The sequence below is a fragment of the Nymphaea colorata genome, chromosome 4 (assembly GCF_008831285.2).
Source record: "Nymphaea colorata isolate Beijing-Zhang1983 chromosome 4, ASM883128v2, whole genome shotgun sequence".
Lineage (NCBI taxonomy): Eukaryota > Viridiplantae > Streptophyta > Magnoliopsida > Nymphaeales > Nymphaeaceae > Nymphaea > Nymphaea colorata.
In genome coordinates this window covers 14,393,162-14,412,013 of record NC_045141.1, presented here as the reverse complement: position 1 = coordinate 14,412,013, position 18,852 = coordinate 14,393,162, and positions in this window count along the sequence as shown.

Below are 18,852 nucleotides of genomic sequence, written 5' to 3'. Positions count from 1 at the left end.
AATATATAACTTTAATCACCAAAATTACACATAAAAAAAATAAACAGTACAATGAAAGAAAAAACTTTCTAATAAAAACAGATTAAATTCACGAAGATAAATGAAAAATGTTCAAATATTGGTGTGTATTTGGTAATCCTTGAAAAACAAAGTATGTTTTCTGTAAAGTATTTGTTATAAATGGGATGGACAGGACGCCAACAGATTGATTGCTTGGGACTTACGTCATATGTGGGATGAAAAGCATCTTCAATGGCATATTCACAGCCACCAAGTCATCTATCTATCAATGAAGGCATATTTATGCCACCAAGTTAACTATCTTGTAACCAATGGCATAGCTAAAAACTTTTTGTTGAGAAGCGCTCATTAAAAAACTCTAATATTTTTTGGGTGAGCATTATTTATAAATGAATAAATTATTTATGACATCAATATGTTGGGCTGGTGTGAGCTCAGCCACTGCTTGCAAGTTGCAACCTATATTGAAACTTTTCGTGGGCGATTTACTTAAAATTTTAAACCCAGATTAAAAGTTTTTAATCTCATATAGGTATCAATGTAAACCTTGCAATTATAGTAAGCACTGGATTTTAATTTTTTTAATGAAATTTTCAGAATATATGGTACTTTAGATGCTTTTTGATGCATATAGGTATGATCTTTCATGAAATTTGAAGTGTATGTGGCTATGTCACCAAAGTGCGGGGTGCGGGTGCCGGTGCCTGTGTTGGTGCACCACATCTCAAAAAATTTAGGTGTGACGATGCGGCGACAGTATTTGTTATTATTATTATTAATTTATAATAATAATAATAATAAAATATATATTAACAATGATGACCCTACATTAACAATTTAATGAAAACAAGTGTAACTCAACCTCTGCCACCGGAAAACAAAACCAGTGCTCAGCGATTAAAAGAAGCATTGGCTGATTTTATGGGGATTAAGGCTAAGTTGGGTAGACTTCTAAGTTGGATAGACTTTAGATTTGATCCGAAATCCATATTACCTCGGTGGGTTTCATGAAAATGGCTTTCTTTGGGTAAATACTAAAAAGTTGAAGGGCTTATAAGTAACTAACCTAACCCTAATCCCATTCCGTGGTCTTCTTCCCCTTTCAAGTTTCAAACAAGTGCCGCTCTCTTTCTCTCTCTCTCTTTTGCAGAATCGCAGATGTCGTGGGAGGGGGGACAGTCATTGGTGGGAGTCGGTGGGAGACCCGGCCAGGGAAGGGAATGAGTCTTGCAGGCGGCCGGAACGCTGGTTCAGCTTGAGGAGGCTGACCGTGTGCTTGGAGGAAATGGCAGGAGCTCAGGAGCTCAAGTTCAGAGAGGAGGAGGCGGAAGGAGAACCGAAAGCCCGTGGGATGGATGTTGGAGCGGGCAGCTCCACCAGTCGGGTGCTTGTGGGGTGCGAATCTAGGTCGCATCAGCACCCGTATCCGCACCCGCATCGTGTCAACGTGGGTGCGGGGGCCTAAAAAACGCACCCTGGTGACTTACGTATGTGGTCTGCCACATGTTTGGTCCAAATGTAACTTAGCTGACACGACTTGTCATTATTAACAAACTTGTATTCTGCATTTGTCATAGTTGACATCTTTTCATCATTCTTTTATTTTTCCTCTTTTCCCTTACATGCTTCTCTCGAAACAATGGCAGAAACACATGGTGGCTCGTGTGGGCCGGCTACCGACACCAACCCATTAAAATTTTCATTGAAACAATGAATACATTCTACATTTATACAAAGAATTATAACTTACACAAACACCATCTTTTAGTGCATTTTATTTTTGCTCAAAGAAAGTGTGTCAAACAATTATAGCTTATGTAAGCAATCGTAATGTAAAATGTTGGTCGTCATTGAAATTCTCTAATCATTATAGACATACAATGTGCACTCGGATGCAGCTCTTTATAAGCTAGTAAACCATGTTTGTAATATCGTTGAAACAACAAGTTGCACTTCTTAAAGGTAAAGGGTTGCAGTTACTCAAATACATGTAAAAAATAAACATGGTCTTTGATAAAAATGGTTTTAAGTGGCGAACATTAGCTAATAAGTGTCGAATTATAATGCATATAAAAAACGTGAAGAAAGAATGCATTTTATTTATATGCAAAGAAAATAAAAGTACTAAATAATTATGGCTTAGGCAAGTATCATAGTTTAATGTAGTTTATTCATATACAAAGAAAAAAAACATCAAACATTCATAGCTTACGCAAACACCATATTTTAAGAGATTGAACCTCATTAAAATTTTCTAACCATTATAGACACACAACGTACACTTGGATGCAGCTCTATATAAACTAGCAAACCAATCATAAGTTAAGTAATCTAAGAGACATTGAAAGTATTCAGCATTCAACAACAAATACAGATAGTGGTTAATGACTGCTCATCTTGCCCCCCTTTCCACTCCTTTCATTACTTCTCCCAAGCTTGCTCCTAATACCAAGGCTGGGTTAAGCCATGAAGCACCACCCTTGTGAGATGTGAGCTTAGGGCTGAGGGCTGCGGTAGGTTTGCTTCTCAAAAGAGGCCCTCCAAATACCAGCCAAGTACATGAAACTATGACTTCATCCAGTCCATTACCAGCGCAACATCAGTAAGTTTCCATACCTCTGATCTGACACTATTATTTTGTTTATTTTGGTATCATGATGTGATCCTAATTCAAAGACATGAAAATGTGAGCAGATTGAAACACAAAGGACCATAGTTGAAGAATTGAGAAGAGAAGTCCGACAAATAACATCTACAACTGAGCAAGTGGCTCAGTTGGAGCTAATCGATTGACTCGAATAATTAGGTGTAGCCTATCATTTGAGAGTGAGATCATGTGATCGCTAGATGCCATATCCACGAGCACTAGAGGATTTGAGGACCTCTACTCTTCTTCACTTTGGTTCGGAATTTTGAGGCCATATGGCTATAATGTTTCTACAGGTATACATATATATGCATATAGAGTGTGTTAATTCCAAAGTATTGACTCAATAATTAGTTTTTAATTTAGACTATCTATTACAAATGTGTTAATTGAAACTAACCGTTAAAGTTTCTTTTTGCATTTGGTAGAGTGCTTTAGTAGATTCAGGGAACAGTCTGGCCAGTTCTCTGAGAATTTTCGTGAGGATGTGAGAGGGTTATTGAGCCTCTACGAAGCATCACAACTAGCGTATAAAGGAGAAACTGTGTTGGAAGAAGCTTTAGCCTTCTCTTCATAGCAATATGAAGGATAAGTCGCATGGACTAGAGGATGTCTCACCAGGTACAGTGTGCTTTGCCGGTTCTGTTCCACAGAAGGGTTCGCAGGGTTGAGGCCCGAGAGTTCATTGAGACATTCGAGATGAAGAAGCCAAGTGATGCATGAGTTTGCTAGGCTGGACTTCAACATAGTGCAGACAATCCACTAAAGAGAGCTCAGGGAATTATCCGGGTGCAATTCATTATTACACTTTTGCCCAAGTAACTTGTTTAATAGTTGATAATAATGCAGTAACTAATGTCCTATGTATAATGTATATCAGTAATGAATGTCTTATATGTTACATTGTTGCTGGTTTGCATCATTGGGTCCACTAATAATCAACCATGAGTCCTTTGTTTTGGGCGTTTGCAGGTGGTGGAGGACTTGGGCTTGGCCGAGCACATTTGCTTTGCCAAAGATAGGTTGGTGGAGAGTTACTTCATGGCGGTGGGGCAGATGCATGAGCCACAGTTTTTATGTACGGATGCAACTTGCTACGTCTCCTACTTGATGGCCACCGTTGAGGACGTCTTCGACAAACATCAGTCTCTTGAGGAGCTCGAACGCTTTGTGCAAGTTGTTGAAAGGTAAAGGATGATTATGGTTGGTTAGAGGGAGCAACTCTATCTTTAGTTTCTGCTTCACATAGTTAGGAGCCAATGAGGGTGCTGAATATTGTATATACATAGGTGGGATCTTAAAACAGCAGAGCAGCCGCCACAGTCATTGAGAAGTCATTTGATTGCTGTCTATTGGAAAAGGATGGACAGAACATCTTGTCCTGTTCTCATGGACAATGACATATAATATAATGAGAGTGTTAGACATACAAGAATTAAACTAACCTTAAGACTAACGGTTAAAAGAAAAAGTTACATCGTTCCATCCATTTAAGATATCAACTAATCATGATGTCCTGGTTTGGAGCTATGGGGTACATAGCGATTTCAGCTCCAAGCATATCTGGAACATCACAAGGAAGCGAGATGAGGAGCAACCATGGAGAGAAGCCTTCTAGAAAGTAGGAGGATGTGCCAGAGCAGCTGGGTTTTTGTTTCTTGCATGTCCAAAGAATGGGAATTCAGCTGGTCCACAAGTGTTTGCTCTGCGACAGGGCTGCTGAAACCAACCACCATCTTAGCTGCAAGGTTACGAAGATGGTCTGGAACCATGTAATGCAGCAATTTCGACAACGGCTGCACTAACTCTTAAATAGCTAGGAAAGGCACAAGCACACACAAAAGACAACAAGCATTGCAGCAACATAGAGGTTTTAACAACTAACATTTCCCATTTGTGCAACGATGGCAGTTTAGCAGGTAAACCTTTCATATACATTAAGATTCAAAATTTAGATGGTGGTCAATCACTTGCACAAATTTATGAACATGAGATGTCCTTCTCAGATGACCAGAACGATGTTCTTATTTTACACACCGATATATATCACTATGATATTTCTAATGTTTTGTAGCTCCAACAGGATGCTTATGCTTGCTTGTTAAAAGGGAGATTATACCTGCAGCAGCTGCAAAGGATGCCTATGCTTGCTTGTTCTCGTCTACTTCAAAGCAGCTTCACAATGCAAAGGCTGAAACCTATAAACAACACGCTGTGGTTCATGGACCTGCACTAATGCATGTTACCGATAGAACCAATTCACGCTGTCCCTGCTCAAAACCAGGTTTTCAGACAACAAAGTTTATATTCTGAAAGTACTCAGGAATGGTATATGCAGTGTGGAAATCCAATGGCGAGAGTGGTGTGCAGATGCTAAAGATGAGGATTGAAGGAATGGGAGATGCAGCGGAATGTGGTGCCCTTTCAAAATGGTTGTCTGTTAACCATACTAACAACCCACCACCACATGCAGTAGTGACCAATTACAAAACATAGGGGCAGGGACTTCGGAGGCTTGGCAAGGGGCCTCTGCAAGACTACTCAACAGTGGCCTAACCTCATTTTGCTTGTAGGACATCTGACTGCATAGATACAGTAAGACAAATACCTGATGTCACTAATACCTGAGCCATAGTAGTCAGGAATGGTATATGCAGTGTGGAAATCCAATGGCGAGAGTGGTGTGCAGATGCTAAAGATGAGGATTGAAGGAATGGGAGATGCAGTGGAATGTGGTGCCCTTTCAAAATGGTTGTCTGTTAACCATACTAACAACCCACCACCACATGCAGTAGTGACCAATTACAAAACATGGGGGCAGGGACTTCGGAGGCTTGGCAAGGGCCAAGGGGCCTCTGCAAGACTACTCAACAGTGGCCTAACCTCATATTGCTTGTAGGACATCTGACTGCATAGATACAGTAAGACAAATACCTGATGTCACTAATACCTGAGCCATGCTAACATTTCCATACAGATCTTCCAAAGTTGGCTGGTGCCACAAGGCTGCTCCTCATTGATGGTTACTGTAAGGAAGCAGCAAGAAGCGGAAGGCAAGGAAATGGACAGGAAGCAGAGTACAAGCCAGCAAATGCTAAGTTCTCACAAAACCAAAGGAGTTTATAGATGGAAAATCATATTTGCTTATAGGCATTCAAACTAATTCAGGTTAGACTTATGGTTACTCTCTTCAACTCGACAGTATATTAAGGGAATAAGGAGATGGCCTTGTCCTAGATGGAAAGGCGTAGAAAAGTGGAGGTACATAATCGTGACTAAGAATAAATCAATTCAGATGAGAATGGGGCGAATGATTGAGAAATGCAGTGAAAATGTGAGCAGATATGAAGTTCGATAACTCAAATGGTTAGCTGCCTTCTGTTACAAACTAAAAAGAAAAATCTGCCTTCAGTAATGGACTTTCAAGGGCCGCCAAGCTAACTTCGAGTCTCATGGGCTTTCAAATTGTTAGTTGCTCATTCCTATCAGCCAGAGTTCTGTCCAGCTGATCGCTGGTTCGGCTTCATATTTCGAGGAATTGAACAAGCTCAAGAGTACCTACTGATAAAATTCACAGAGAGCTTTGCCAGTTGTCTATGCCCGTTCCTGATTAATCCTGCAGAAACAGAATAAGAAGCTTGTCTTTCTATCTCATTTTTCATGGTGCTCAATAATGGACTAGCTATATATACAATTATTTTTTCACAGCGAATAGATCTTTGGGCACATCATGTGGGTATTGGGTACATGAATTCGAAATTGATTGAATCATGCTGTTCACTATTTGTTTCATTTCCACCATTGTTTTCATAAAAGGAAAATGTTGGTTTTGTTTGTGCTTATGACAAGAAGTCCAATATATTGATGAGAACCAACTTCATAAAAAATCTACTGGTTTCAGAATAAAGCATTTCATTGATTGTCTGGAATGTCAAAGCGCCAAATTTCAGAACAGCACACAATCTTATCATGGAAAGACAACATTTTTGTTGTGATACTGATGTGTATATCGGTTTTACATCTTGAGGGATGAAAAGTACATTTCTTAGCACATGCTTTCACAAATTTTGATTAAGAAGGTGGGAACTGAAAATTTTTACTCATAGCAGCAGCTATTTTATTTTTGAGTGGCGAACTCGCTGATTTATTGGAGATATGGCAGCATGTCTGATTGCCGAACAGTAAAGAATGGATGAGAAATCAGGATAGGCATGAAGACAGGTTGGACCAACCGAACAGATCTGTGTTTCAGCCTAAACTTGTCGCTCATTCAAAAGCTCTTTTCTTAAGTTGAATATGAAAAATTAGCTGTCAAAGCAGATATGAAGAATAATATAATTCCAACCTGGATATGTGTGGATCAAAGCAAAAGAAACATGTATTCTCCTAAGCATGCTGGAAATAACTTTTTTTCCTCCAACCATGCCTCATTTAGTATCCCCTTGGAATGACGATTTTGATGGAAAAATCGTGTTCCACAATGCGTTCTGTGTTCAATTAGATTCAGCACAGGGAGAAACAGGGGATAACAAAGTTACATCAGCCTTAGAACAGAGTAATTAGGGCACTCCATTCCTTTCAATTCTTACAAGTTACAAAGTATTTATATGAAGTCTCAAAGCATTATTACAAGATCACCAATGGAATCTAACAGAGCGCCCCTTATTTACGAAGCAAGAATCAATGAGATAAATAAAAAGACAAAATGGATTAGATATCGACAGGGGCCAGAAAAAACGAGCAGAGAGGGAGAGAGAGTTTACCTATCACCACCACAAGCCGCTGCCCATGAGCTGCTGGAAGACGCCCTGCTGAGGAGCTGCTCAAGGACGCCTGCTGAGGAGCCGTTGGAAGACGCCCTGCTGCAAGAAACTCTGTCCAGCCATCGCCCTCCCGCGGAGACGAAGGAGAAGGAGAGAAACAGAAAGGCTTGGGCGACGGAGGTCGGTGGCTTGGGGTCGCGGGCTCGTGGTCGTCGGGGGCATGATAGAGTTTTGTCTGTTCCAAGAGTTAGCTTGGAACAAAGTGGAACAAAAAAATGATTTATAGCCTATCCTGTAGATAGTATTTGATGAAAAATTCGATTAGACAAGACATGTGTGTTCTGTTCCATGCGTCCTATGGCCATCAAACGACCTCTGAGAGCCTTCTATGCAGCTGTCTACAACACAATCAACCAGATTAGTTGCACTGTCGTCAGGAGGGATGGCCGTGATATCACTTCACACATGAGGAGAGCGGTACAACACTTTCTCTATCTAATTTCTCTTCTACTCTTCACATCATCTCATTAACATACTAGCTTCACTTTTGTAATTGACTTTCTCTCTTCTACTCTTGGGCAGTAGGCGAGTGTGTGCAGAGCTTACTTGGTTGAGGCAAAATGGCACCATGCTAAACAGATACCAAGGCTTGAGGAATATCTGAACAATATCCGGGCAGCCATGACCAGCCCTATTCTCCTCCCCGCCTACTTCTTCCTCTCCCATAACATTGAGGAACAAGCAAATCCAGCAGCTGCAATCTGAGTCCAACATCATCAACTCGTCGTCGACATAGTTCGTCTCTTGGCTGACCTCCAGAGATCCGAGGTTAGTTTACTTTACTAAGTTGCTTTCTGTCTTGCTTATATATTAGACCCAGTTAACTAGTATTTGTTTCATAGTTGACAACATTCTTGTTCTGTTTTTCCTTTCTGAGGGGCTGATGATTTTCTCTTTATATATTAAACTCTTCATCTAAGATTGGACTCCGGAGAGGCAACCTGCCTAGATCGGTCCAGATTTACATGAACGAGGCAAGGGTAGCAGAGGAGCAAGCACAACACATAAGAAACTTGTTAAGGGATGCATGGAGGAGGTTGAACAGGGAGCTGCTCTTGTCTCAGCAGCAGGCCGCCTTCTCTCGTTCCTGCATGAACGTGGCTCTCAACATTGCGAGGGTCTCTCAGTGCTTATATGACTATGAAGATGGTGTCGGTGTCTTGGAGCATGAATCCATGGACCGTGTATACTCTCTCATTGCCAAGCCCATCCAAAGTGCCTAAGCAAATCACCAGTTGTTGTTGCTCACTATCTTATTCATGTTGGTGCCCATTAACTGAATCCTACTTATGATGTTATGTATCATCATGTAATAAAATAAGTACATTAATACATTAAATTCAATACTCTCTCTTTCTCTCTCTCTCTTTCTCTTTCTCTCTCACACACACACACACACATGTATGCACACAGTCATAACTTGTCTATGTACATACTGAAACTAATTCAGTAAAAATACAGATCATGTACAAATGAGCATACATATCAATATGAAAGGCAAAAAAAAAATTAACAAAGCATATATATGCATGATGACCACTTATTATTTTAACTGAAACTTTATTAATCTTTATGTTTTACACTATGGAAATCAACATAAAAGTGAGTTTTATAAGCTTAAAAGGATGTTATTGACTTTTAAGATCTTATTTTGAAATCGCAACGCCACTTTAGGTAGATTTCTACTGTTTTGATGACCGAGATTTATGCCTACATTTTGTACGAAAATGGTATGGAATGTTAAAAGAGCGAGTGTGACCGACAAATTCAGCACACTGTTTATAATCCATCTTTTGCAAGAGACCTTTTGGATCCCAAAAAGCACTAACTTCCATAAATCATGTCCAAAGAAAACAAAAGGTGCCTCTAGATAAGTACAAAAAGCAATAGGAGAGACGCCTACTTCACCGCTATACATGTCGAAGATGCAATTCAACGAAAAAAAATGAATGCAGATGGCAAATCCTCTAATAATTAAAATTATTTTACAGATCTAAACAATTCTCAAGCTACAATTACATAGCACTCTCCCTTTGGCATATGTGCAGAAAAAAATGACCTGAACCACCAACCAGCCACTGGCGACTGGACACCTCCACCTCCACCACCACCAAGGTTCACGGCGAGGCTCCCCACAAGACCTCAGCAATAATGGTAGCAGCCTCGGCGTCGGAGTCCACCGCCTCTCTTACCCTCCTCAGCACCTCCAGCTTGAAGGCCCTCTTCTCCCTTTGCCTCAGCCCCTGCCCCACCTCTAGCTGTATAGCAAACTTGGCCACGCACCCACCAAATGGGTGTCGCTCCAACCACCCCTCCTCCTCCTCCTCCGCAGAAGGGGACCCTCCATCGCCACCATCTCCACAAGGAGTGGAGAAATCATGCATTTCTTCACCACTCACACTGCCCAGCTCTTTTTCTTCACCATGCCCGCGAGATTTCAACCTCTGCAAGAGCACCAGCTTCCTCACCAAATCCTCCTCCATCATGGCCTCGATTGCCTCCTTTCTACCAAAGTACCCAATCTCCAAAATACAATCCAAAGCAGCCGATTTCAAGACCTCGTCTTCCGAATCCAAGGCCTTTATGATCTTCGGGAGCTCCCCGCTTTGGTGAATCTCATCAACAAAGGGACTTTTAATGGCCACTATCAAGCTACAGAGGACCCTGAGGCCGTCGGCAGAGCCCAATTCCACCAGGGCCGTCGCCATCGGGCTCATCACCACCTGACCCACGAACACGTCCTTGTTGAACCTCACCAGAGCCGCCATGGCAAAGGCGCAGTTCTCCCTGACCCGCCTGGATGCCTTCCCGTCGCACAGGACCGATTCGAGCACGGAAAAAGCTCGAGACCTCAGCACGGCGTCCTGGAGACCCGGGTCGAACCCCTCCAGAAGCCGGGACTCGAAGGCGAACAGCAGCCCGACGACCTTCACCTCCTCCTCATCCTCACTGAGCAGCGACTTCACCAGCTTCTCGACGCTCTTCCGGTCGATCCACGCCTGAATCTCCAACTCGATGAGGCCGGCGACGCGCGCGATTTCGCTGCCAAAGACGCGGCGCCTGATGTAGGAACTGATGACGGTGAGGTAGGAGCGGGGAAGCTGGTCGTCCACCTGGGAGCGGAGGCTGCAGAGGTGGTGGGTGAGGTCGGCGAGCTTGGGGTCCTTGAACTTGGAGGCGAGGTCCTCGGTCTGGAGGTGGAGGAGGGCCTTGATGGCGCTGCCCTCCTCCTCCATCTGCTTCCCACCGGCGGTGGGAGACTCCCGTATCCGCCGGGACGCCTCCTTCAGCGCTTGCAGCACGGCGAGCACCTGCTTCTCGTGCTCCTCCTCCCCGCCGCCTTTCATGGTGCTGCTGTTGCAGACGGCGACCGAGGCCCCCCTGATGCCTCCCCTCGCTTAATGTTGATCATCACTCCCTTCCTCGCTCTCTATCTTCTCTGACTTCCTGCCTTGCTTCGCTCCCAACAACCAGTCCTTTCTGAGACACAGAAAAAAGAAAGGAGGACACGGGACCGAACGGTCCAAATGAGGAGTGAGGTTGGTATTTTCTTCGTCTACCTCCCCCACGCGTCCGCTGACTCTCCTCCAGGGGGTTTTGATTATTGGACAGCTTTTCATTATGTAATCATCCAGAGAGAGCAAATATTACAAAAGTTTGCTCCTATTAAAAGGAGAGAAAAAAATATTATTACAAAACTCTCGTCATATAGAGGGGGGGGAGGGGAGGGGGGGGGAGGGGAAGAGCTTGAGAGAAAAAGGGAGCTTCGACAACGGCAACTCTCAACTTATGTCACCAGGATGGGGGATGCGGGGGTGCGGCACGGCACATTTTAAAAAATTTAAGTGCGGCGATACGGCAAAAGTATTTATTATTATTATTATTATTAATTTATAATAATAACAAATACTAATATATATGACAAAATTATCTATAAATCATAAAATTATTAAATATCAAAATAAAAATTACAATTTTCTCCTTCCTTTCTTTCTTAATAAGGAGGTTAGGTTCGGGGTTGGAGGGATGGGGCGAAACGCTCCGTTGTTCACTAACGAGGATTATTCCTATAAGTCGTCTATAAGGATTTTGACTTTGGGTTGGTCCAATTGGATCGGAATTCAAATTCGGACCCGAGCTCTATGGCTCGAGAGGAAGCCCGACGGATTCCCCTTCTTCATCTTCCTCTTCCCCATCTTCCTCTCTACTCCCTCTTCATTGCCCTCTTCCACGGGTGAGCATCGACACAGGTGAGCATCTTCCTCTTCCATGTCTTCCTCTCTATCTCCATCTTCATTGCCCTCTTCCAAGTGAACATCGACACAAGTGAGCATCTTCCTCTTCCCCGTCTTCCTCTCTATCTCCCTCTTCGTTGCCCTCTTCCACAGTTGAGCATTTGTTTCCCCCTCACTGGAGCCCTCTCTATCTGCACATCTCTTCCTCTTGCGTTCAGTCCCCCTCACCCTTGCTCTCCCTTTCCCCCAAATCGTTTCCCCAATCCCCCAAATAGTTTCTCCAAATCACCCAAATTGTTTCCCCAAATCATGTCCCTTTCTCCCGCACTCCTCACTCACCCTTGCATTCCAGTCCCTTACTCTCTCCTTCTCCGTACCGCCCTCTCTCGTTACCGGTGCGATTTGGGTGCGAGCTCATGAGCATGTGCAGCTTGAGTGCGAATCTGGGTCGCACCCGCACCCGAATCAGCACCCGCGTCGCGTCGACGCGGGTGCGGGTCCATTTTTGTCACACCCTGGTGACATTGCTCTCAACCACATTAGAGAGAACTTGTGGTTTGATCTATCTTTGCCGAAGTATCCGAGTGCATGAGAGAGAACTTGTGGTTTGATTTATCTTTGCTGAAGTATCTCAGTGCATGAATATCATATGCTCAAGGAATTTTTGGAAGAAACTTTTGGTAATTGATATATGGCAGAGAAGTTAAAGATGTTAAGTTGGACCTTTTTTGGTTTTGCAACCACGGTAGCTCATTTAATGTTAAAAATCCACTTTTTTTTTGTTCTAAAGTTGCTTTAACTAAAAGGATGATTGACAACATACCAGCAAAGCAATCCTTCGTGTATAAAGGTCTAATAAACAGTTTACTTCTTAGATGAATCTGATATGGCCGTTTTATAAGTGAGATGGCTTTCATACAAATTATCAAAATCTTGATTTATAGGATCAGATATGGAATTATTTCAATGCAACAGATTTTCATTACAGTTTTCTTGGCTCAGTATTCGATTGTACCATTGACAGAATCTCCTTGCTCATTTGGATCTACATTCGAGAGTTATAGCTTTATCTGATTACAATTTACAACCGTTGACATCCCTTCCAAATGTGTTTCCAACATTTCCCGGAGCCCAAGTCACATTGGTGCTGCTATGGATTCAGGCATAGGTATGGGTACGTGGGTAGGGAGGACACGACAATTTGAAAAAAATGATAATTTTGTTATTAATTTAGTAGTTTTAAATGTTTAAGTAAGATTTGGTGTAGTTCATGTGAATACCGCTCATGAGAATCGAATTGACAACCGGCCCTTCACTATATTGCCAATCTGACCAACTATGCTACCTATAAGATTTGGTGTGTTGGTTTCTAGATTTCCATGAGATGATGTTAGGTCCGCGAAGATGACATACTATTTTATTAACCTTCTATCATTTGGGCATCATGCACAATCAACATAATGGAGACAATTTCCATTCAACAGACAATTTGAATGAAGTTGATCAGACTATTTTCATATGATAACGTAGACTGACTTTTAAGTAGCCAAAAAGGTGTTTCACATAGTCCTCAGTTGGTTGGTTCATGAACTTGCAAGTTTTGCTATTTGGCCTTGTCAATGTCACACACCACAAAGCTCCAATGATGAGTATGTGTTTATTGTGGAAAGCAAAAGATGATCTATCATGTTTGCTTTGTCAAGGAGCCCCTTATATATATATATATATATATATATATATATATATATATATATATATATATATATATATATATATATATATATATATATATATAATTGTATTTGTGTGGCAATAAGTTGTCATATACAAAGGTCTTATATATTTTATAGAGAACTTGCCACAATTAGTTACTTTTAATGACTATGATGTCATCTATCAGCACAAACATAAGTTCATCAAATGATGATTTTATGGGCATATCTAATTGTGACTCATAAATCAGAAGTTTGATGAACATGGACATGCCTTGTTAGCCTTTTTTTGACTTGGACAATGCTTTATTGAGGCAATAAACATGATTTGGAACCCATTAATCTTAAAACCATGGTGGTTGCGTCATGAACCACCTCTCACTTTAATATCTATTGTGAGAAAGTGTTGGCACCTAATTCCTGTAAAAATCTACCCTTGGAGATAGCCATGGTTGAAATCAACTGTTTTGTAGTTTGGTTAACAATAGGACTATAAGTTTCATATTAGTATATCCCTTCTTATGGATTATACCTTTTGCAAAGTGGCGAGACTTGTATTTAGCAATTGAGCCATTAGAGTTCCTCCCTCTTAATCTAAATATCCATCCACATCTAACATTATTATGTGAGCTGTTGGATGAGACGAGAGCCCACATTTGATTTGTATAAAGAAACCCCAAATTCTTCTTCCATAGCTTGAGCGCTTTTAGTATTACTTTTTGCTTTAAGATGAACTTTGAGTTAAACTTTCCTTGTATTGACTTCACTAAGGAGACACAAAGGAAGAGTATATTTGGGTGGAAAATAAGCATTTAGTGTTCTTGTTTCATCCATAGATCAGTTAATCATATGGTGAGGTCAAATCAATTAGTTCTATTATTGTACCTCTTTCACTAGATGGGTCCAAACTCCAGTCCCACTTCATGATTTCCTTTCCTTTCTTCTCTTGGTTGGCTGATGGGACATGGGGCTTAGTTCATGAGGAATGTGTCTTGATCAAGCTATGGGTGGATGAAGATACATGAATGTCTCTTGAATTGCATTGGAAATGGGGCTTAGATTTTTTGGCTTATTTTCAATTATAATTAGTTTTTAATTAATTAATCACATTTAAAAACAGCAAAATATTTTCTTCATAGAAAACAAGTTGAAAAATGTATATATTGCAAGAGTTAGGGGCCTAACATACATATCCTTTATAAAGTTCATATTCGATATACAACCACATGGTTTGACTTTGAATCTAATAATTCTCAAATAGAAAAAGGCGAAGGTCACAAGTGCTGCCTAAATTTTCATAAAAGCTTTCTTGTTTGGATTGTTTGTGCATAAACATCGAAGCACTTCGCTTGTATAAATACGTCGTAGTTTTGACCCTCTTTGGCAGTGGCCTAGCCACATGTGGGCTAAGTTGCCCAGACCAGCTCTTTAAAATTTCTTTATTTTTTACATCGGTAAATTTAATATTTACTTTTATACATATATAAGTGCCCTTATAGATATAAATGTTTTTAAATAAGGGCCCATCCAGCTATTTTTTCTGGCTCCACCACTGCTCTTTGAATGACAAACAAGTGACATTATTTTTATCTAATGATATGGACAAGGCTATACCCGTTCCAAATTAAATAGCTTCCTCTTCTCATTTAAATAGTTGGTGCTGAAAAAAATGAGGCATGACAGTGTAGAACTTCCAAATGAACCAATTTGCAGATTGGTAGAAATGATACATCTCATATATGCGATAAAGAAGGCAATAGGCCGATCTACCTCTCAAGTTCTTGTGAGTTTCAATCCATTGATGCATCCAAGACATGATATTTGATGGACGACGCTGAATGAATGACATGCACAAATGACTTATGTTGATGTTTGTGGCTTTGTCTAGTAAAAATAGTGCTTCAAACTTAAATTATTGTTATGTATACATTCAATTCTTTTTTTAAGGTAAGTGATGTAATATACTGTAGTCACTATTTGGAATTGACATGCAGGTGTAGCATAGCTGGTTGGTTTGAGGGGCACATTGATAATACATCATTAGTTGAATTCTCATGAGTACTACTTCTCTCAACTGTAAACCTTGCATACACAACATTGAAGAATATACTATAAGACCACCCAAGTTCCAAAGTAACCCTGAACCTTGTGGATATGGAGGAGGGGTCACTTTCGCATCTCAAATACCACCAAACATATAGAATTAGCACAAGACATGCTTATGCAGATCGAAATATTTGTTTGCCTGCAAATAATGGAGTCACATGTGGGCAGTTGCCCACACGGTCACAATCATTTGCTTATTTATTCACTACAGCCTAGCCAAATCAGTAGATCGGGTCGTTCTATTTTTTGAACCACCCTCATATCACATTAACAAAGTGTCAAATAGTGTTGACATCAGCTTGATCAGGCTCTGGCCAGCCTACAAGCCTATGCCATGGCCAAACCACAGGCCTGATCATCAAGATCCAAACCAAGTCCAGCTTGACTTGATCCAATTTTGATGAAGAAAATAAAATATTCATGTTTAATATATAAATACGGTATTTGTAAATAAAAATGAATAAAATAGTTCTAAATAATATAATTTCATATTATATATGTTATCAGGGCCCAAGCTTAGCCCAACCATACCGGAAAGTCCACCAGATAGCAAGTCCGATATCAAATTGTAGTGTCAAGATGATGCCTATCATATGAACCGAGATGTGTGTCAAACGATACAGTGTACAAGATTCATTTGTCCAATAAATAGTAAGAAAAATCGAAAACATAAGACATCAGTAGTTCACAATCCATTGAAACTTGGAGGGTTACAAATTTACCATTGTATTTCTTAAAGTATTATTCAAAGCATAATGTTTCATAAAAAACAATTGCCCTAAATCTATTTATGTTTCACATTGTCAAAAAAGGAAATGTATTTTAAACATTGCATACAAATGCATGCGAGTACTTAAGGGGGTATTTAATAAGAAAAACATACGTTTCTAAAACATATGTTTTAAAAATTCATGTTGTTGTTAAAAAAATATATATGCAATATGAATATAATTTATAAGTCTAACAATCAAACGGTGGACCTAGTCAATTTATATTTCTTCAAGTAAGATCATGGTATTACTAAAACAAGTGTTTCAAGGATAAAGTGTTGTTTTTTTTTTTATCAAACACTACTTAAAGAGCACAATTCAAATTTTATATAAATAAAGTGACAAATTAAAGAAGAAACAACTTATTTATATAAAACAAAAGAATCATTTATTTTAAAAAAGTGCCATTTTGTAAAATTAATTTTCACTTCCACTGTATAGTTTCTGACACTGTTTCTTTTTTAATATGTAAAGCAAGTGGATGTATGGCTGGAGGTCTTTTTTTTTAATACAAAAGCGTAAAAGAAAATTAATTCGCTTATAATTTGTGCGAGCCCAAGGCATATGAACGATACGAGTTGGTGTTTCCGATTCTGATACACATGAACGATACGTATGATCTCCACCCACTCGGTGTAAATCGGTTATAAGGACAACAAGATCTGAGGGGTGGAGCCAGTCCGACCGGTAGCGTTGCCCTATCTCCTACTCTTCCTCTATTCACTCAACAGCTACCAGCAACCCGGACCAGTGACGGCCACTTGCAGCATGACCGGTGATCTCCCTCTCGCCTTCTCTCGTTTCTCTCCCTAAGTCACTCACTCTTGATCTCTCGTTTTCTCAACTGTTTTCTCCTTGCCAGCCACCTGCAGTCCGAATACACCAGCAGCCACCAATTTTGATTATTTTTCCCTAATTCCAATTTTGATTATTTTTCCCTAATTAAGCATCATCTCAAATTGAAAGGACCCATGTAAAGAAAAGGAAAAACAAAGAAGTGGTAGTTATGAGTAGCGGCATTCTGCTGCAATACTTTCAAAAGCATGTGAAATATCTGTTTGCCATAATTTGCATTTCAACCCATTGAGTAGACATGGGAGGGGCACAAGAAATTGAGCAGGAAACATGTGTTTTTATTTTCCTTCTGTGTGTTATATCGTATAGGACCAATTTTTTTATCGCATCAAGTCAATTTTCATGTTCCCCTATGGTTTTTCCCTTTTGTGCTTGTGATTTTCTAGCTATCTATTTTTTTGCTTAGTCCAAATGCCTATCCTAGCATGTTTTCTAGTTGATTGAGAATTGGACAGTCCTGGTTTTCCTTTATAAAGTTTCCTAGATATTTTATCTATGGATAGTGAAGTTGATAGCCTAAAGGGAGTTGAGTATTGACACAAATCGAGTGAGAATTTGCAAAAGAAAAGCTACCCAACTCCTTTACAACAATATCACATGCTTGGTTTGCTAGCTCATATGAAGTTGCAAAAGAAAAGTGAGTCAATTAGCTCTAGACTCTAGAGCTAGCTCTAGATTTGCAGAAAAAAAAAAAGCTGTTGTTATTAACAAATTAAAGAACGTTATATAAAGCTACCCAGGAAGTCCATCAATGCATCCTTGCAACGCAGCAGGGGTCCTAAGTCTTCTTTAAAAAAAAATTACACATAAATTTTGAAAAATTCATTTATTTTATATAAAAATTTTGAAAAATGATATTTCAATTCTTATCAAAATTTTAAAACCATCATTCAGCCCCCCGCCGCTTCCTAGGGTTTTCAGCCACCACCAGCCAAATAATCATTCCACCGTACCAACTTCATATCATGTCCTAAACCTTCTTTGTCTGGTTTGTGGAACTTTAAATTTGTTTCCACCTACCCAGTTCCCTTAACAGAAGATATCGTGCCTTTTATTCTTCTTCACAAAGACAAGAAATGCCAGTAAGTTTTTGTTCTCTTTGGATGCGTCAGACTTTCAATCTTCTCTACTTTGCTACGTCTTTTTCTAGTCGTCTTTCAATATCCAATCTCTTATTGGTGGAGGATAAGGAATACTCTCATTTCTTGATCTCTTTCAGCTTGAACATTGAAAGAAAAACAAGAAGAAAATGATGTGAAATCATCTAAATGACGAGAACACAGACGTATAAATTGGAAACACAACTACACATGCCAAAAGTGAAATTAATTACATATGTGAAATGTGAAAAAGTAGAACAGAAGCTTCCCATGAGAAATTTTTACAAGTAACCAAGTTATTAATCGCATTTGATAAAATTCAAGAATTTAGTCAAACAAAGTTATTAGTTTAATAGGAAAAGCAAATCACTCAAATGATTAGTTTAGAACATGTATAAATGAAATCAGTAAGATGACTGATTGCTAACTTGTTTACTCTGAATCTCTAATGTGATATGTCTATGATAAGATTGATTTTATAGTCACAAGTATCGTTAACAGATTTTAAATGGCGAGTTTTTTTTGGGGTATTTTTCAGCAGAGTTGAAAATCAAAGGAAAAATTTGGCAATTTTTTGGAAGAG